General features: G+C 40.8%; 1 protein-coding gene across 4 annotated transcripts in view; it reads right to left on the reverse strand.

Moving 5' to 3' along the window:
* Positions 1 to 16,097, reverse strand: part of strbp (spermatid perinuclear RNA binding protein) — a 71,922-nt gene extending 55,825 nt beyond the window's left edge. For 2 of the 4 annotated variants that reach the window (XM_079365151.1, XM_079365152.1), the window contains exon 1: positions 14,370 to 14,679. The gene's annotated coding sequence lies outside the window, so the exon portion shown is untranslated. Of the gene's footprint in view, positions 1 to 14,369; positions 14,680 to 15,517; positions 15,710 to 15,990 lie in introns of those variants that run through there. The other 2 variants (XM_079365153.1, XM_079365154.1) reach the window with 2 other exon arrangements.
* Between the last annotated feature and the right edge of the window lie 2,854 nt (positions 16,098 to 18,951).

The raw sequence follows: 18,951 nt of genomic DNA on the forward strand, positions 1-18,951 counted from the left end.
GGATGGAAGTGCACAGAAAGCTTTAATGGCCTAAGGTGAAGAGAGAGAGAGAGAGAGCGAGAGAGAGAGAGAGACTCTTGCTTCACATTGATATACCGCAGACTGAATCGATGTGTTACCTCTCTTTCTGTCTCTCTCTCTGTCTCTCTATGGGAATTCTCTGACCCAGTTAGCTCCTCCAGCAGGCAGCGGCAGAGTTATTTTTACATATTAACAGGAGACAATAGTGTCCTCTGCCTGTCCTCCCCTCATCGGCACGCTTCCTTCTGCTCCTCTCCTTCCTTCTCCATCCTCGTCGTCAGCATCCTTTCATACCGTCATCGTGTTCCCTCTTCCCTCTTTTTTCCTTCAGCACCGTCTTACAGCTTTGCTCCTCTATCCTCCTCAGGGATGTAAAGTGTAGGTTCATCAACTCTCCAAATGAGTGTGTTGAATGTAACCACTCAGATCAAGCAGACAATCAAATAGAGTATTCGAGTCCACGCAACAAACATATTCCATAACAAAGACGTCCTCTCAAAATCACGAGGTAAAAAAAATAAATCATGTGGCAATAACAAACAAAAACAATGTTGTGCTAAAGGAGTGTAGCCACCTGTTTGTATCTTTTTTTATAGCGGTTGTATCAGAGGAGTTCCATAGACGGGTATTAGAATCTGTGTGTCACAGCACAGAGGAGGTCCTGGTAACAGTTCACCTAAAACTGAGTTTAATATTTACACACCTATACTACGGGTGAAACACTTCAGGAGTACGCACAACCAAACAAAGGATTTTTTTTTTTTTTTTTTTTTCAATATTCAAACTTCTTTCTGACTGTCACTTAATAACAAACACGCCATAAACATTCTCCCTCCCACTTTTAATCTCTCAAAAGTAATACCATGCAACAAATATTTCATGGTCTGCTGTGTTTTTTTAACTGCTTCCCCAGCCAACGCCGCAGCTATAAGTGTAACCCATAAACCATACAATGTGCTGCGGTCGGCAATCCTGAGCAGTAATTAAAATCTGTATTGATGAGGAATGCTACGGGCATACTAACTATTTTTATTTTTTTTTTTAGCTGTTTTTGTATTTTTTTTCCAGACCCGAAACACACATTAATATAAAGCACATTTGCACTGGATGACTTCACCATTGTTTTGGAAATGTTATGCAATAAATTAAAAAAATAGGAAAAATGCAAAACAACATCTCGGTGAAGGTCAACACATTGCAGAATAATTTATCTAACCTTTACTTCTTTCTTCATCTTTGGTGCCATGTCACTGCTTATCATAACCTCTCTTGTTAACGTTATGTAGATTATTCCCACTCTCCCCAATGAATGCAAAAACAAAGTGTCTTGACGGTACTACATTTACCTCAAATGAGTCCAGAGCTTCAAATGATTAACAACTGCAGTCCTGGATGGATTAACCTGCAGGGCTGCTCTGACATGGGCAGGGCTGCTTCTTGGCTGACAGGGGGGGGGGCACAAAAATAGCTTGAGCTGACTACAGCAGATGTAAAATGCACTGCAGCAGCTCTTCAGGGTTACGTGTGTAATCTATCTATTGTATGTGTCGTTAAAAAAAAAGAAGTTAACATGAACGAGTGACTGTAAGGTGTCGCTTCATAAAATGTGAATAAAAAACACTTTTGGATGAAATAAATCCTAATAGTGCTGTGGTACACTGCTATCTTTTCTATCCTAATGGAATGAATGTTAAACATACTACAATCTTTGAACTGAGGGGCCTTTGGAGGATGAAACATACAGTGCTGCTGCAGAATACTGTCGGTCTTTGACTGTAAATACTGATTGAGGATCACTGAGAGAAAGCGCTAAGTGGTGGCTAAAATCTTTTGGACTTCTACGTGTGTTCATGTGAAGAAGTGGATAACTGTGTTTGGTATCATTCCGAGTCCAAAGTAATTTCATTTAGACGGATTATGTCCAGTTTGTACAGTGAGGCTTCATGCTAGGATATGCAATGCAGAGAGTGTTGTAGTTCTTTTAAAACTTCTCGTCACTGTGAGCTTAACATTCGAAACAAAATTTTCCTGTGTGTAGACGAGACATAACCATACAGAATCGATGACAACGAACGATTGCGGCTCCCGTTGTTTACACCCTCCCCGCGTGTCAACAAGACGATAAAAGGCAACTGCTAGATGTGCCCTACAAGCACACAATGTGTCTGACTGTATGTCCTTTTATTTCCACATCTGTATTTTAACCGGCGGATGTTGAGGAAGACAATGCAGCAAACTGCTACTTTATACTGCTTTAGAAACCAAGTCAGTCTTTTCCTTTCACTGAAAAGCACAACTCAATAAAACTGCTTTAAGACTAAGAAGCTAACAAATCTAAAACCCATCTTCCTTTTTGAAACTGCTTATTTAGAAAATCTAAGAAACTCTATGCACCACTAACCCAGCTCTTACGCATGTGTGTGTTAGGTTCGGTTAGGCGTACACATGATCCACTGACAGAATCCAAAGGCCAACTTGAGCTACACGGAGTAAAAAAAGAAAATATAATTCTGTACTCAGTCAGCAGGGCTGGAGCGACCATATGGTTTAAATAAGGCTTTCATAATGCAGGAGGAAGAGTAGTTAACATTTGAGGAAATGAAAGAGGAACCTGTCATTAAGCATTCATCATTGACTTTTGTTGATGTTGCAGAGAACAAACATGTATCTACCAAAGCAACAGCTTCCCCAACTCTAACCAGCAAATCAAATGTTCAACACACGCAGGTTTTAACATGCAATCAAACAGAACTTGCAACAATGTTCGGATTGTAGAGACACTGAAATAGCAGCATGCGTGCAGGCACAAAATCCCAACGAATTCACAGTGAAATGTGACAGTGAATGTGGCAGGGTAACACTTTCTTATAGCCGTCAGATCTTCTTCTATCAACAGACAGCACAGGGGCCTGAAGGGTTCTCTACTCATTAACTGGAGATAATAAAAATGTCACTAATAGGATCATATCAACATTAATAATAAATAAGAATGATGACAATAAATGTCTTCTTTTCTGTCTTTATAAATGTTCACAAAACGTGAAGGCACATCACTAAGGGAAATAAAAACAGGCAAAGAGAGCTAAAGCCAGAGATGCTCGGTTCAACTGTGAGAACGCAGAATGGTTCTCTCTTTCCCTCCTTAGTCTGCTGATATTGATTGTTGAATTGAATTGCTTTTTCATTTATTTGAGGAGCAGAAAATAAAGCAGATTTTTTTTTTTGATAAAGATAGGGGACTTTTGTTGTTCCATATTGCTCTTTTTGAAGGCAGCAGACTCCATTCTTTGCCTCTCTGTGACGTTGATGTTTAACAATAAGCAACAATAATAAAAAGCCATCCTGCGTCTCCACGGCCATGTACAGTAACTAAACTTCTGATACATTTTCAATCTAATATACAGATTACACCCCTCTTATGGATCCTTTTTCTTGCTTATTTGTGTGTCCACACTGGCAAAAAGGCAAAGGTGTCTTCAGGCTCAGGGCGAGAACAACAATCTTTATAAGCTCCTTCATTCTGCACAGGGAGATACATTTGGCAGATACAAAGCTGCATTCAATCATATACAAGACTTAAACCTTCACCTGCACTGCTAAATATCAGATTATTCCTGTCAATGCAAACACACTTCTGTAGATTTGCCTTTGCCTCACTTCCCTGGAAAGCAAAACATTGCTAAAATATCGATTTCTGTTTTCGTTTTGGTTGCAAATTGTTTTCCTCCTTGGGCAATTCCTACTCCCACTTGAACCCATTCTCCCTCCTAAATCCACACTCTGATGAATGCAGTTAAATTGAACAAACAAAACGCTTTATTAAAAGGGCAGCGGGAGGAAACTGGTATGCTCATCTTACATTCCAAATAGGATGACAAACGAAAAGCAAAAAAAAGGAAGACCCAAGGTCCTGACTTGCAATGGCTACATAGCTGAAAACAAGAAAGCCAAAATGTGTTTCTGTATGTTCAACAGAAATCAACAAAGCGGACCGATAATCTTTGCATATTCAAACCAATACAACAAAAACTATAAATCTATAAATCCAAACCCAGCTGTACAGAGCCACAGCTGACTGACTTGGTTTGAAGAAGTCCAGAGTGGGATTGAGATGCATCTATCAAGGTCAGAACTGTTTCAATAATAACTCTGGCAGCATGGCCACAGTAGAGACAAGCATACCAATACTGCCACATCACACACAAACTACCTAAACTTTAATCACAAAGAATCCATTTATGTGGATTAGCAAATCTCTCCCCTCGTGTGCAGACGTATAACATAGCTTTTCAATTTTCAGCCTAATGCTCCGTTGAAGTCAAATGGGCTATTCTGTAAGGTACGACAAAACTACATGGTTACGATCAGGAAAAAACAGGATGCTGGTCCTCCAAGCAGGCGACCTGGGTTTGAATGAGACTTGTGGCTCCTTTCCCACAAGTTAATATCCATTCTTTTCACTATCAGATAAAAGTCAAAAAGCCCCAAAATAAGAATAATCAAAAAAAAGGATTTAGCTCATGACCGCCACCCACAACTGACTTTGTGGGCATTTGCACTGTACTACCTACTGAAGCTATAAGCAGAGCCAGTATATGTATGGGTTTACATTGCACTTAAAGAAAGCTCGGTGGATCTGATGCATCTGTATGAGACAAAGCATCTGTGTTTGGTGTGTTAGTTAAGAGAACCGACTGGTTGTGAAAACCAACAAGGGTTTGAGGTGGCGACATTTTGACTGCAGCAAAACAACTCGAAGAAAAGCAATCTAAGCCAAAAACAATCATTCCTCACTTCTCAATAAAGTGGAGAATTTCAGCACCATGGATAGCAAACATTCCCAACTAAATACAGTATAATAGACAGCAAAGCTTTAGAGAATGGCAGATCAGATCAACGTTATCAAAAAAGGGCAAACAGGAACACTTTTAAATCTTATTATGGATTCACTGACCACCAGAACAGCAGTGTAAGTGTACATTTAGCTGCAGACTTCATCTTGAATAGTCTTTTTTTAAAGGGTTACAAGTTCACAGATGAAGCCAGCGTGGGAAAGATCATTCTCTGTGCTTTGAAACGTGTCTTCAGGTGTGAACTCAGGGAAAGTATATTAAATGACCTCAGGGAGAGACACATCACAGTGTCAACAGATTGTAAAGCATTGCGAGACGTATTTCTCTTTGATAAAAGGACATGAGTCACTATCACTGGTCTTTGTGTTGTTATCTTTCCCATTTTGCTGCTCATTCAAGCTACAGCAACAAATCATATCAGCTCCGTTAAGCAGCTGGCTGCTCTATTAGATTTAATTTTAAATGTATTGTGAACGATAAAATAGCCCTCCAGCGATGACCATTTTTTATCAGTAATGAGTTCGGTCTTTTTAGCAGAGCTGTCTGACTGAGCTCAGGTCTTTGAGTCTTTTTAGTCATTGCAACTTTCTGCAAGAGGAACTGATGCTACCAAGATCCTGACACGATATCAGTGCAATGTGACAGGCCCTGTTGAGACCGGGGGCATGCAGAAGGAGATGATACTGGGACACAAACAGACACTAGATTCATGAGGTGTCCTGTATTCAGCTCAGTGAAGGAAGGCGCCCGAGTGGTAACCACAATGTTCTGTCCAAACACACTCAGCCTGCAAATAAGAACTACAAGGGCTTAGTGCGGATGCTTGACCACACCTTAAAGATATTCAATATGGCAGCTTTTTTAGTGGCCCAAGACTTCAAATCTCGTCCAAGAAGGCTTCCTACTCGGTGCTTAGGTTACTGACATGCAATCCAAGGCATTGTCTTGGTCTCTCCTTAGAACAAATCAAGATCTGAAGGCTACAATGTGTGCCACATCTTGCAATGTGTTTTCTAACTTGACAGTAAAAAGCTGCATATTCCAAACTGATGCAAGAGTAGTGTTGTGATTCGCAGTGCTGGATGCTTACGTATCATTAAATTGGACCTTCTTCTCAGTGCTTAAAAGTCCAAGCTGCAAATGAGTTACATCTGCTGTTCTTGTCAGTTTCCAGTCACAGGTTTACCCAGCATATTCCAGCTGGCGCTATGTTGTCTGCTTTCAAAACTTTTCTGTGTTCTAGGATTGAAAGAGAGAGTTTGGAGAGACCTGTGTGGGAGCTGTCCAGCTACAGCTCTAATGAGCTTGGGATGAAAAGCCAGGAAGTTGGAACCATTGTTGTTGTTTTTTTTTTTATTCTAACATACGGTACTTCCCACAGAAGCCTGCGTGAACACACATCAAAGTTGTTGTGGAGAGTAGTAAATGTTTCACAGTGTTCTAAAAAAAGACGTTTTTTATAAATAAAATGTCAAACATTGTTTTATTATTAGTGCATATTAACATATCTATGGACTCGTACTCTTCCCACACATCAAAAACTAGGGGCAAAGGACAGAAATATCTTCAATATGATAATATTCAATCCAAAATATATAGTATACATTTCATCTTAACCATCATATACATCTTAAGTAAAAAGCCCAAACATTGATACACATCTCGAGCTCTCTTCTCCTCCCTTTTTCCCGTACACACACACACACACGCGCACACACACACGCGCACACACACACGGCAGCTGGTTGAGTGTGTATGCATCTCAGTCTGATGTGTGTGCTGGAGTGAGACGGTGATGTGGCTCTGAAAGATCTCCAGCGCTGGTGACGCTTCGCAGCAACTGCTTTGTGTCTGCTCACAGACATGAGGCCTGCGTGTGTGTGTGTGTGTGTGTGTGTGTGTGTGTGTGTGTGTGTGTGTGTGTGTGTGTATGTGTGTGTGTTGCATCTTCTCCTTTTTATCGCTGTCCTCTTCGCAAGCACAACACATACAGATCAACAGTAACTTTAAGGCATATGACATAAGCATGTGCATCTTCTGTACATGAACATGTTTGACTCTACATTCTGTTAAGTCACACAAAAAAAACAGACCAACCTTACAAGTGCCACATTAAAAGAGACGGAATAGGTTATTGTTGTATTCAGTTTTCAGGTCAAATGAATAATGTAGTCTTAAGAAAGGTCTTTAAGATCGTTATAAGTTGTTTTTTTTTTTTTGTTAGAGGCACAAAAGTCTACTCCGTCAACTAAAAGCTGTTATGAAACGTTTTGGTGTTTTTTCTGTCATTAACCAAAACATCAGTATTCAATAAATGTACCAAAATGTGCTTTTTTGTTTTTATCCGCACATGCATTTTGCTTGCGCTTCTCTTACTCCAGCAGGATGCATGTCAGTACTCACTGAGTGAGCTAAGGAGAGACAAAAGAATCCCATAAATCCTGTTTTAGTAGATAAACATACTAATCAGATCACACACACCCCTCGCACACACAATCACACTAACACAGAGAGCCTCACAGAATCTCTGATAATCTCCATTACCAATTACGGGTTATACACCACTGCTTATTATGAAAGCAGCAATTAATCTGCTAACACCGGTCACTGGGTCATTGTAGCACGGGGAAAAATATCACGAGCAAGCACGCAAATTGTACGCACACACCAAGAAGACATTTTGATCGGAGCATGTGCGAGACATCTTCATCAGTTTTACATAGAAGTGTGTGAAATGTAGAAACATTTGCACCACGATGATGCTGTTTTGTTGTCCATCGCAGATGAAGGAAGATTCAACTGATCATGTTTATGAAATCGCTAAAAAACTACAGACGCTAAAAACCTACGTAAAGACTTCCTGTTTGTTTGCACAGAGCGGAGCCAAAAGGCCTCGTCTGCTCTGTTTAGTTTATTGACACAAAAGATGAATGGAGACAGGTGACAGATAAAGCTTATTAAACAGATCATATAATTCTGCAGTACACTTTCAGTAGCCTTAACAACTAGTTGTTATAATTTAATAGAATTAGATTTTTTAAATGTAAACTTGTGTAGTAAATTAAAAACATATAAAGTGAATATATCATAATGACTGAGTTTGTAGCTTAATTGTGAAACCTTTCGAAGTACAACAGCTTGTTGGAGCGGCCGAAGGTGACAACATGGCCCACCATGTCAGTGGCTTGGTTCGACCAGATTTGATGAACCCTACTTGGTTTCAAACTGGTAACCTTCCAGAGACAGTCCAAACATGGTCTGATGGGTTTGGATAAATAGTCCCGATCTTCCAGGAAGCCTTAATGAGGGCAAGCTTCGGTTTCCCTGATCCAAGCTCTTTTTGACGCAGTTAGCAGAACTGGGACATTAGAAGAAGTGTGTGTGTGTGTGTGTGTGTGTGTGTGTGTGTGTGAGAGATGTAAAATAAGACAGACATCAAAGTTCAGGTGGGGTCTGCGTAAATTCGTTATCAACGTGTCTGCTATATATGGGTTCAATGTTGCGTGTGTGTGTGTGTGTGTGTGTGTGTGTGTGAGAGGGAGAGAGAGTGAGAGAGAGAGCGAGAGCGAGAGAGCGAGATATTATGGCTGCTTAATTCTAACAAAATCATAATCAAGACAAATGTTGATTGATAATAATTTCACAACATCTGCATCACATGCATCTAGTAAACCTCTATACACGTCACACAGTAAGCATCGCAATAAATAAAAATAAATACATTAAAAATGTATGTTAAAATAATGGAATCAATCAATAGAAATGCTGATGTGGTGCTGATGAACTCTTGTGTCCGAGGTACAACAAAGACTTCTTCTCTTGACCAAACCTTTGGACATAACGAGCTCAACGCGGCCTGAGGTACACTAATCATTTAATCTCCATAATCTTGATCTCATGATTGTGGGAAGCCAGAATCATTAATGAAATTGAAACTCGATTAATTGCCCAGCTTTAAGACACACACTATAGTGCAGAGAGGCGACACTCGGTGCAGACTCAGTAGTTAAGTGATAGAGCAGATCAACCTGTCACACTGAAGACTTCCCCCAATCAATGCTTTAGTACATGTCCATGTGTGAACGACGTGCCTGTCACGTTCTTACAGCCCAGGAAATGTCAGATTGGGATAACTGACATGTCAAAATAATTGTACCGGCATTGAGGGGCTACAATAATCCCGCTCTATAAACTACGGCAAAAGCACAGATGAGTCTGAGCAAGTTCAACAAAATACATGAAGCTGGTTACCACCAAGGGACAACTTCAACAAAAAATAAAGCCAACAGGGAAGTGCAGTTGTTCCAGTGCCTGCTTAAGGCTGGCCTTCAACCCCTTGACGCCTGAATTTGTTTCCAAGTATTAAAACGTTTTTTTTTTTTACATGTGTTTCTGCTTTCAAGTAGATGCTAAATAAAGTTGAAAACGTTTATTTGAATATAGAACATAAATAGATATTACATAAAAATAGCAGATAAATAACACATCAAACTGTCTCCGACTGGTCCTATGATAAACTAATTCTTGCAAAAGTTTCCTGGGTATGTACTGAAAGTGCATCAACTGGCAGTGGAGGAATACGGACGCTATTTTGGCTGCATTTGGAGCGGAAGTGGTTTGATACAAATTGGCGACAATAGGCGTCAAGGGGTAAACACACCCCATTTAAAAATGAGGGGGAGAGGGGGGTTGATCTACAGGAACCCAAGGAGATGAGCGGTGTTACTTCAAGAGAAATTCTCGATTTTCAACTTTGAAAATCTTGATTTCCACGAACGCAATTTATAAATGTAAAAATCGCCCAACAGAGCCCTAAGAGAAATAACTGTTGTGGTACAGCTCACTGCACTGTGACTAATCCACCAATGCAAATAAAGTGCACCAATATGTCCATCAAAACAGCAGCTTTGGTCATCAAGCATGATCAGCCATTTAAAAAGGAAGACACAGACTTATGGTGATTCAATTGTGGGCTGAAGCAACATTCAGAATGAGGTTTTTCTTGGTTGAAATATTTGTGAGGTTATGATACCAATACTCAAACATGTTTGACATGCAGCAACTAAAGAAGTGAAGGGCTTCCTCTGTAAGGTCTGTGTTTACATTGAGCTTCTTGTTCTGTTTTAGAACAAGGAATCAGCATTTACCAACATGAAGGATTAACAACACCATCTGGAGAATTTCCCCTGGTGGTCAAAATGTCAATATTCAATATTCAGTTTACTTCTGCTGAGAAAAGGCGATAAACTCTGCTGTATGTCATTAGTTCTTCACTGGCCTGAATAATTAACAAAATATTGAACTCAAAAGTTCAAAGTGGAAAAGTTCAAGTTGTTGCACGACATAGAAAAGTGTATCGTTTTGGTGTTTGATGTCAAAGGGACTGGAAACAATATTAATTCAGTCCCCATTGTTCTGATTGTAACATAAACGAGTAACCACATTTTACTCAGATTGTTCAATAAATCTGGATGTGTTTTCTTTAAGATTTGAAAATCTCATTGTATTGCTTTGTGCGCAGTTTTAACCTGTTACAATTAGGGATGTAGAGATTAATCGTGAGGCAGTTAAAACTTGATTCAAATGTATCAGGGTTCTAATCATTATTCTGAAAAAAAATGAATGGCAGTAGTATGGTGAAGCGTCAGCAGCTGTAGAGCAGAGGAGACTGGATGTAATAATCAGGCGTTATCATGGCAGTGGGAGCATTTGGGCTTCCCCAAGACAGAAAATGAAAGACTAAAACTGTGTGCAAATATTACAACAAGACAGAGAACTTCACAAACAGCACAACCAACACGATGCAACATTTCATCAACAGCACAATGAAAAGCTCCTACCACCTCCAGATTCTCTTCAAATAAATCGTGAAAGAATCGTATCGTGAGTTAATCGTTATACCCCTAGTTCCAATATTCGAAACACTCTCACCATTACACAGCTCTACTGAAAAGTGTAAGCAGTAAACACAAATAACAACAGATAAATACATGATTTAGTTCCATGATATAATTTGAGCTACAGTACCTAAAGAGTTCCTTTTTTTTTTTTTATATCACAGGCCTTATGGGGATTATTTCATCACACACAGTACATTAAGCTGTAACACTGTGGTTGTATTAATTAAACAACGACAAAAGCAAACAAGCCAATCCTCATACAGGAACTGTGATTTCTGTAAATCCCTAACGGACCTGATGATGAAGGCTGCCTTTGTTTGACTGTGAAGCCGGGGCACATAGTCAAAGTTCACGTTGGGACCGACTTGAGAAATCCAAACCCTGTGCAGTTCATGTCAGGTTCAGCATTTGTTTGGGGTGGTGCAAGCTGCGGCGCTGGAGACCTTACATGGCCATCTCTCACACTGTGCCTCGGCCTCTCTTTGTCTCTCTCCCTCTCTCATTTCTCATCTCTGTCACTCTGAGCTATTCCTGGATTCCACGCAGAGGTGAAAGGAAACAGGAAAGGCTGCAGTGGATGCTGATAGAAGCACTTTTTTGTTTTTATAAAAGACACTTTTCAACTTTTAACACACTTACACACACACACACGCATGCGCACACAAACACGCATGCACACACAGTAAATATCCCTGCCTTAATCACTTTGATCCTTTGACAGTTGGAAGATGTTTCCCTTAAACATGCCATGTTCCTTGTTGCTGCAGATGGAGCGTAAGAGGAGTGTGTCTTATGTGTTTTCATGTGTGTGTATTTGGGTGTGTGCTTGAATAAAACACAATTCAAAATGAAACACGGTCAGCTGGGTGGATCTAGGGTGCAGATGGGTCCTTTATTATTGCCATGCAGAGAAATATTCAAAACAGCACCCGCTCTGCTATCTGCCCTTTGTTCTTCCTCCTCCTGCACCACACCACCACTGGGACTCTCCCCAACTCCCTGTTGTGCTTACTGGAACCTTGGCAGCCAGCTGCCATATCGGCCAATTAGAAAAGCTTTTACTAAAGCACCAGCCAATTGGATTATTGCTACACTTCCTTGCCAGATGAGCCCCCAAATGTGCTGCTGTACGCTAGAATCTGAGAAGTGGTGGGCAGACTCCTGTTTCGCTGACAGGCACCGGCACCAGAATACACACACAGCCTGCAGAGACAACCTATGACATGACTGAGCCTTATCTGTAAGCGGGTGTGTCTTACTGTGATTCTAAACTGTTTAACCCATGAACAGAGCATAAAGCAAAGCAGGAGGGGAGAAACCAAGGGAGCAAAACGCGAACATAAAACAGACCCAAACATAAACAGATTCCGTTTTGCTGAGGCGGGCTACTTTCACGCGGAAAGGCAAGGTGAAAACGACAAAAAAAAAAAAAAAAGTTTACGTAAATTAGTCGTCACACTTGTAGTATTATAAATATTTGGAATTCAATATTTACTTTCTTAACATGTATAAAAAAATTACTAAGTATTGCGCCATGGTCAAAAGACACATCTATGTCATTATTATCTGTAAGAGTAACAAGAGAAGGAAAATGACTCACAATCGCAAACAAAAATGGTGGAAGAAAAAAAGCAAAGAGACAAATAATAGAGAGATCAATCACTTGGACCAAGACATAACATATAAAGAAAAGCCAAATCAGGCATCAATTGTAAAAATTCTGAAGAAGTAATAGAAAGTCGAAGAAAAACCAAGAAAAAACCCTCTGGTTAGAAAAAGAAAAACTGAAAGCGACAGAGACAGATTGAGCATTGAGATGCTGTAATACCAGCTTGCTCTCCCTCCTTCTCATCCTCTTATCTGTTCGGTGCTGATAGAGAGTTCACTGCTGAGTCAACGCTCAGCCGAAAGAGTCTGAGAAAGTCTGCATGGGGGCCATACACACTCAAACCACACACACACACACACACACACACACCTACACACACACACACACACACACACACACACACACACACACACACACACACCTACACACACCTACACACACACACACACACACACACACACACACACACACACACACTCTCTCTCTCCACCTGATGTCTGCCCACTCTGGCTATACCTCTGGATACTTTTCCATTGCAGAAAAGACACATAAGTGCAGAACAAAGAATGCATGCAAAATCACGGTCAATTTCTTACACTTACAAAAATAAGGATTCAATATCATCACCCCCCTTCGCTTCTCCATTCAAAACATCTATTGATTGCAGCACAAGAGGAGCATTATACAGCTGTTACGAGCAACAACAAGAGGTCTGTGCTTCCACTCTATACATCAACTCTATCAAAGAAAGTGCAGGGCATTCAGACAAAGACACCCCACATTTCTGTCTTAGCAAGGCAGGTGTGGTTGAGGGTGACGCCTCTGGCACATGAAACAGGGTGGGGAAGGGTGGGGCAAACAAAAATAACCCAAAAGCAACAGAAGTCAGCAAGTCAAGCCTGGAGACCACTAGGCACAAAAAACTGATAAACTAGCTATGGATTAATAAGAAGCACTGGACCACAGCAGAGAAACAATACAGCTCAATTTGAATACAGAAACAGCGCATAAATGCAAAGGAAATACTGCAGAGTATTTGTATCGTGTTTTGCATGAGGCAGCTGTGCAGAAATTTATGTGTGTACACTGACAAACTGATCGGCCTGATGTGATCTTACAAGTTGGGAGCAACAAAAAAAAAAACAGGGTGTTATTCGACTTTACAGGTTGAGGTATGCCAACAAGCTGGTTCAGCAAGAACAGAGGCCACTTCAGCGTTTCCTTCTTTCACCGTCATTCGGTAATCACGCGCGAATGCACGCGCACTCACGGTGAAGTCAAACAGTGCTTCAAATTAGCATTACTCGCGGTTCCCTAAAACAGCAAGTCGCTGAAGTTAAAAAAAAAAGGAAATGAAACAATGCTTCTTTATGAAACCACAAAAAAAGACTTTCCTAAAAAATGACTGTCACACTTCAACAACCAGGACCTCAAATAGTCTACGCGCTGACCAGAATTGGATAACACATTTTGACCTTAAAAGACATCATTGTGTTTTCCAACGATGGATATCTCGAGGCACAGTGCGGAAGTCGGCTATATCAGACACCTGCTATAAAAGATGAGTCGTTTGACCGCCACCTCCGCTTTGTTAATTTTACACTTAAGCTATTTGGTTTCACGAGAACAACAAAAAATACCTTCCGCAAACACTTCACTGTTAACAAGGTAACGTTATCCTCACAACATGAGGAAAGCAAAGGTTTCACCGCGTGTTAGGCTATGTTAAAGTTGCTTGTATTTCTTTCAAAAAAAAAAAAAAGAGAGCGAAAGTAAACACGGGCAAGCGGATAAGGAAACCAAAGTGAGATAAAGTTGAACTTCAAACCTCTCTCGGCCAAGAAAGAGGAAAACAACAGCGTAAGTGTGCTTCTGCTGCTGCCGGGTAGGATTTTCTCTCTCGGGATGACAGCGTTGAGCACGCATGTGAAACATTCAAAAATACAGGCAAGAAACAGCCTTAAAATTGAATACAAACCAACTTACGGTGTTTGAAATAAGCCTGCTGAAGTCTACTACTGCCAGTGAAACATAGAAATCCAATAAAGCAAAAAAAAATTAAAAAATCCGAGCTCCGTCCGACAAACAAGAGAGCCGATTTGAGCTGTCACCGTCCGACCGCAACGAGAAGAAGTCACAGACTGCTCGTGCCAACCGAGGCAGCAAGCGCGAGCCCTGAGCCGCCTGCTGGTTTCTCTGCTCTCGCACGAGACAGGAGGAACAGGGGAGAGAGCGGTGTGCTACGGATGAATGGCAGACAGAGTACGCATGCGTTGACCATGGTCGATTCATTCCGGTGGAGTAGGGCTGTAAAAGGCAGAAACATGGCAGGAGAAACGTACTGCACTATGAATTTATTATTAAAATGTAAGCTATCTTTCTCAGGGTGGAAAACTGCAAAGTGAAAAAACCAGCATATGTTTTAAACTAGCCTATAAGGTAGAAGCCAAAAAGCCATATGAATAGAAGCAAGTATAGCCTAATGGGCCGTTATTTGCAAAATGCATCTTATTTGATTAAATAAGGACAACAACGAAGCCATTAGCTCTACATACTTACTATTAATATTCCATTAGGCCTACTTAAGTTTATCAACAAATAGGCTACAAGTCACATCTTTTAGACCTATAACATATTAATATATTATTAATATATCCTAAAGTAGGCCTATCTAATCATGGGTGATTTTGTCCCAAAGATTGTTAAAAAGAAAGTTGTTTAAAAAATGCATTAATATTTAAGGAAAATCGAGGAATAGGAGGCTATAGTCAACTTTGACAAGTTGAAATCAGAGAACATGTGCCCCTTTTCTCGGTTCCTCAAAATAATAATGTAAATAAACTGCGCAATAAATTTAAATGAAGCTTTCTAAACGACACATTGTACAGCCTATTGGTTTTGAGTTTGGAATAATATTAATGCCTAATTTGACCCATTTACGAGAAGGGAAACCCCAAAGTATTTGATTATTGCATCGGTTGGATGTTAGATTACTACATTTTCGGGGAGATCATGATAAGAACAAAGACTAGTTGTAGCCTAAAATCTATATCTAGACCATGAATCTCGTTCAGTCTAGAAGAAGCATTTCTCTCCCAGACATCCTTATAAATAATTCAGATATAAAAGCTTGCCTCTGCTCGCCTGGTTGCATGTAGCACTTGAAGAAGCCTCTCTCACTTCCCCTGCACGCGGCGTCAATCTTTGCGCTCGTCACCGATTATAACAAATCTCGGAAGCAAAATAAAGTTCCATCAACATTCTTGTTTCGCAAATGGCTGTGGCCGGTCAGCCGGATCAGTCAGGGATTACAAGGCTTCTGTCAACTATCAATAGCCTCATGTGCACGCGAGAGGCAAGTGCGGGGGAGAACAGGAGAGAGGAGGTGGGAGGGAGGAGCAGACGGTGCAGAGCGACCAGGCGATGCTGATGTTTGTCCTGTCACAGGATCGGAGGAGAGCAGCGAATCAACCCGCACGCGTCGACCAATTTATTCCAAAACATCCGGTCCCGGAACCCCGCATTTGACCCGCATACTCCCCCTCCCCAGCAGCTGAGAGGACATAGAGGCAGAACAAGTGTATAGCCAAGATAGAAAGCAATTTACCTGCTCACTGCTCCCGTTCAGCCCGCAGTTCTAACTCCCCTCACACGGTGGCTTTAAGCTCCGCCGCTCACTCCGAGCTGCTCCGAGCTCAACGGGAGTTTAGACAACGGGATTTGTTCACGTGGTCACGCTCGGTGCTTCTAATTGGTGGAGAGGCTGGAGCCGTCGCTTGCTCTCACCTGTACGGTGAACAGTACAACATGCAGGGAGAAGAAAGACAGACACAGATTGGCGCAGGATAGCCTATCTTTAGTATTAAACCCTTCCTTCCCTTTTGTGTGTGTGTGTGTGTGTGTGTGTGTGTGCGCGCGCGCGCGCGTGCGTGTTTTTCAGAGAAACAGAGTCCACTAATTATGTAACTTTGTAGAAATTGCAATCTTTAAAGTCGACAGATAATTTGGGTATAACCTACTGCTATTTTAAAACTTCATTATAAGGGACATTGACTTGGTGACCTGATCCTAATTCCTTAAATATTAAACCCTATTCAAACAACATTACATATCAAGTCTAGGTTATTGCTGAAGCCTTTTTAGAGAGTATTAAACATGATGATAATGACAATGATACATCCTGGCTTATGCCAAGTCTTCATAAGTCCGAATGCTCAAAACAAATAACATACATTATGATTTCATAGTTCAGTGCTGGAATATAACCTCATATTTGCTACTCATGTGACAGAGGTGTAATTTCAATGAGACTTTCTTCATAAGTAAAACTTTAACAGGAAACTCACACAAATAGATGAATAAGTCAGAAAACATCAGATCTGGCTCTGTGGGTACTTTAGTTAAGGGCTAAAATAGGTCTTGTAACTACTGTACATCATAATTTTAGCGACGACTGAATCGTACATGTGAGCAGTTTTCCGGCTCTATCATTAAATATAATGGTTACATCTCTCACATGTCTTTCATTTGCATGAAAGTTGTCGTGGCCTTTTTCTGAATGGCAGCTGACACATGCTCATTCACATATCCATACTCACAACCATACAAAAGACAAATGTTCAAAATCTTAATCACATTACACCGGCACTGCTACGACAACCAACACATTATTTCTTGTATTTATGTCATAATCATATTACTCGCTGTAACACCTTAGGCAAAATATCAGCTCTCCAGCATTAAAGCTGCAAATTTACATGATTGTATATCCAAGTAAACGATGAAATGGTACAGATAGTGCGTATACAAACAGTAGGTGTTCATTTCCTACAGAACTACACTCAAAGGAATGATAGAGCTCTTTACCCCTTCTCCTGTACAACAAATAATGGGGGCAATGGCAACAGTTCCACACTATAAAACTCAGTCTGAATGTAATTATCTTTCTGTGTAATAGCTGTCTTCTCAGGTCACTGTTTCTATTGCGAAAGCAATTTAATTATCTTCATTAATGAAAACAGTTATACAGTATAAGAAATGCAAAGGTTAATGATGACATAATATACCACTCATTTACATTTTAGATTTAACAGTAATTTGTGCTCTATATTTAGAGGGTAGGCAACACACACACACACACATAATTCTTTATCTACCTACTGAGGCGACGGCATAGTAGCAGTCAATGGTGGAGGCGTATTTTTAGATTTCGTGTGGGATGCAGATGCTGCTCTACTCAACCAGGTCACAGCAAATAGAACTGTTTTCAATGATACATCCAATGCATTTGACTAACCAACAGCTACCCCATAACAGTTTTCTCTTCTGTAATAAGTGGTATTGTTAAAAAGTACATGAGAGCAGAAATTGTGGTTGACTTGTTTATACCTGCTTTACATTACATGTCTCCTCCTCTCTTCATCTTCATCTCAGATGGCAGCTTCCTTCATTGGTTCTGGCAGATTACACCAAGACACTCACACGGCCTGCAGGCTGTTGGCAGTAACATGGCTTTATATTTCCCCCCTTCTCAGTTTTGGCCCAAATTAAAAGCATGGTGTGTTTTCTGGGACAGCTAAGGGCATCTATAATTGACTGGTGCATTCAAAATTTGACACACTTCGAGTACCAACTGTTACATTTACAGTGAATCTTGTAAATAGCATGGCTCCTCACATCCATGGTGGGATGTTTCTCCTAATTCCAGACTGGAGGGGCTTCCCTTTGGTTTTTAGGAGTCAGGGGCTGAAGAATTATTATCTCAGAGAACAAAAGCTGAAGAGCAGAGAACGGAGCATTCCCCCTCCTCCTCCTGTTTCCTTCCATCTCTTCCCTTCATCCGCCCCCATCATACCTCCATCCCCCATCCAAACACAAACGCCTGCCATCTGACACCCCTCTTAGGAGTTGTTTTTTTTTTTTTTTTTTTTAGATTTTTCCTCTGAAACACATAAACAAGTTGCGAGGAAGAGCTTGTATGTTCTTAATCCAAAGCATAGAAAAGGGCCAAATTGCATAGGGAGAAACAGACGGGTGGACAGACAGACAGCCTTTCTGCGGAGGAAGGTTTATGTGCACATCAAAAACGAGGCAGAAGCCGAAGGCCAAAGACAGACTGTCTGTTTGTAGACCATAGTGCACCGCAGGTCGCAGAACCGTTGGTCTTTTGGAGCGATGCCACCTGGCTGGACACAGGGAGTTGTGTGTGTGTGTGTATGTGTGTGTGCGTGTGTGTGTGCGTGTGTGAGGTGTCTTGCTGGGTTGGACAGGACCTGGACGCATGGCAGATGGTGGGGCCAGCATGGCATGAGCTGGACGCACACACATGGATGCACACGGGCTGCCTGGGTCACCATGAAGACTTTCAATAAAGTTGACTTTTTTATAAGCTTAAAGCCATTTAGTTTAATTTGTTCATTTGACTTTTGCTTTTTAGCATTCATCACAATGTAGTCGATGATGTTCTTTTCTAATTAATGAAGTTTCCTTGATTTATTACAAAGGAGAGGATATGTCACTGTCAACGAAGGAATAATCAATCTGTTAAAGTGTCTGTGAATGAATGCCA

This window comes from Symphodus melops (assembly GCF_947650265.1).
Source record: "Symphodus melops genome assembly, chromosome: 16".
NCBI classification, from domain to species: domain Eukaryota; kingdom Metazoa; phylum Chordata; class Actinopteri; order Labriformes; family Labridae; genus Symphodus; species Symphodus melops.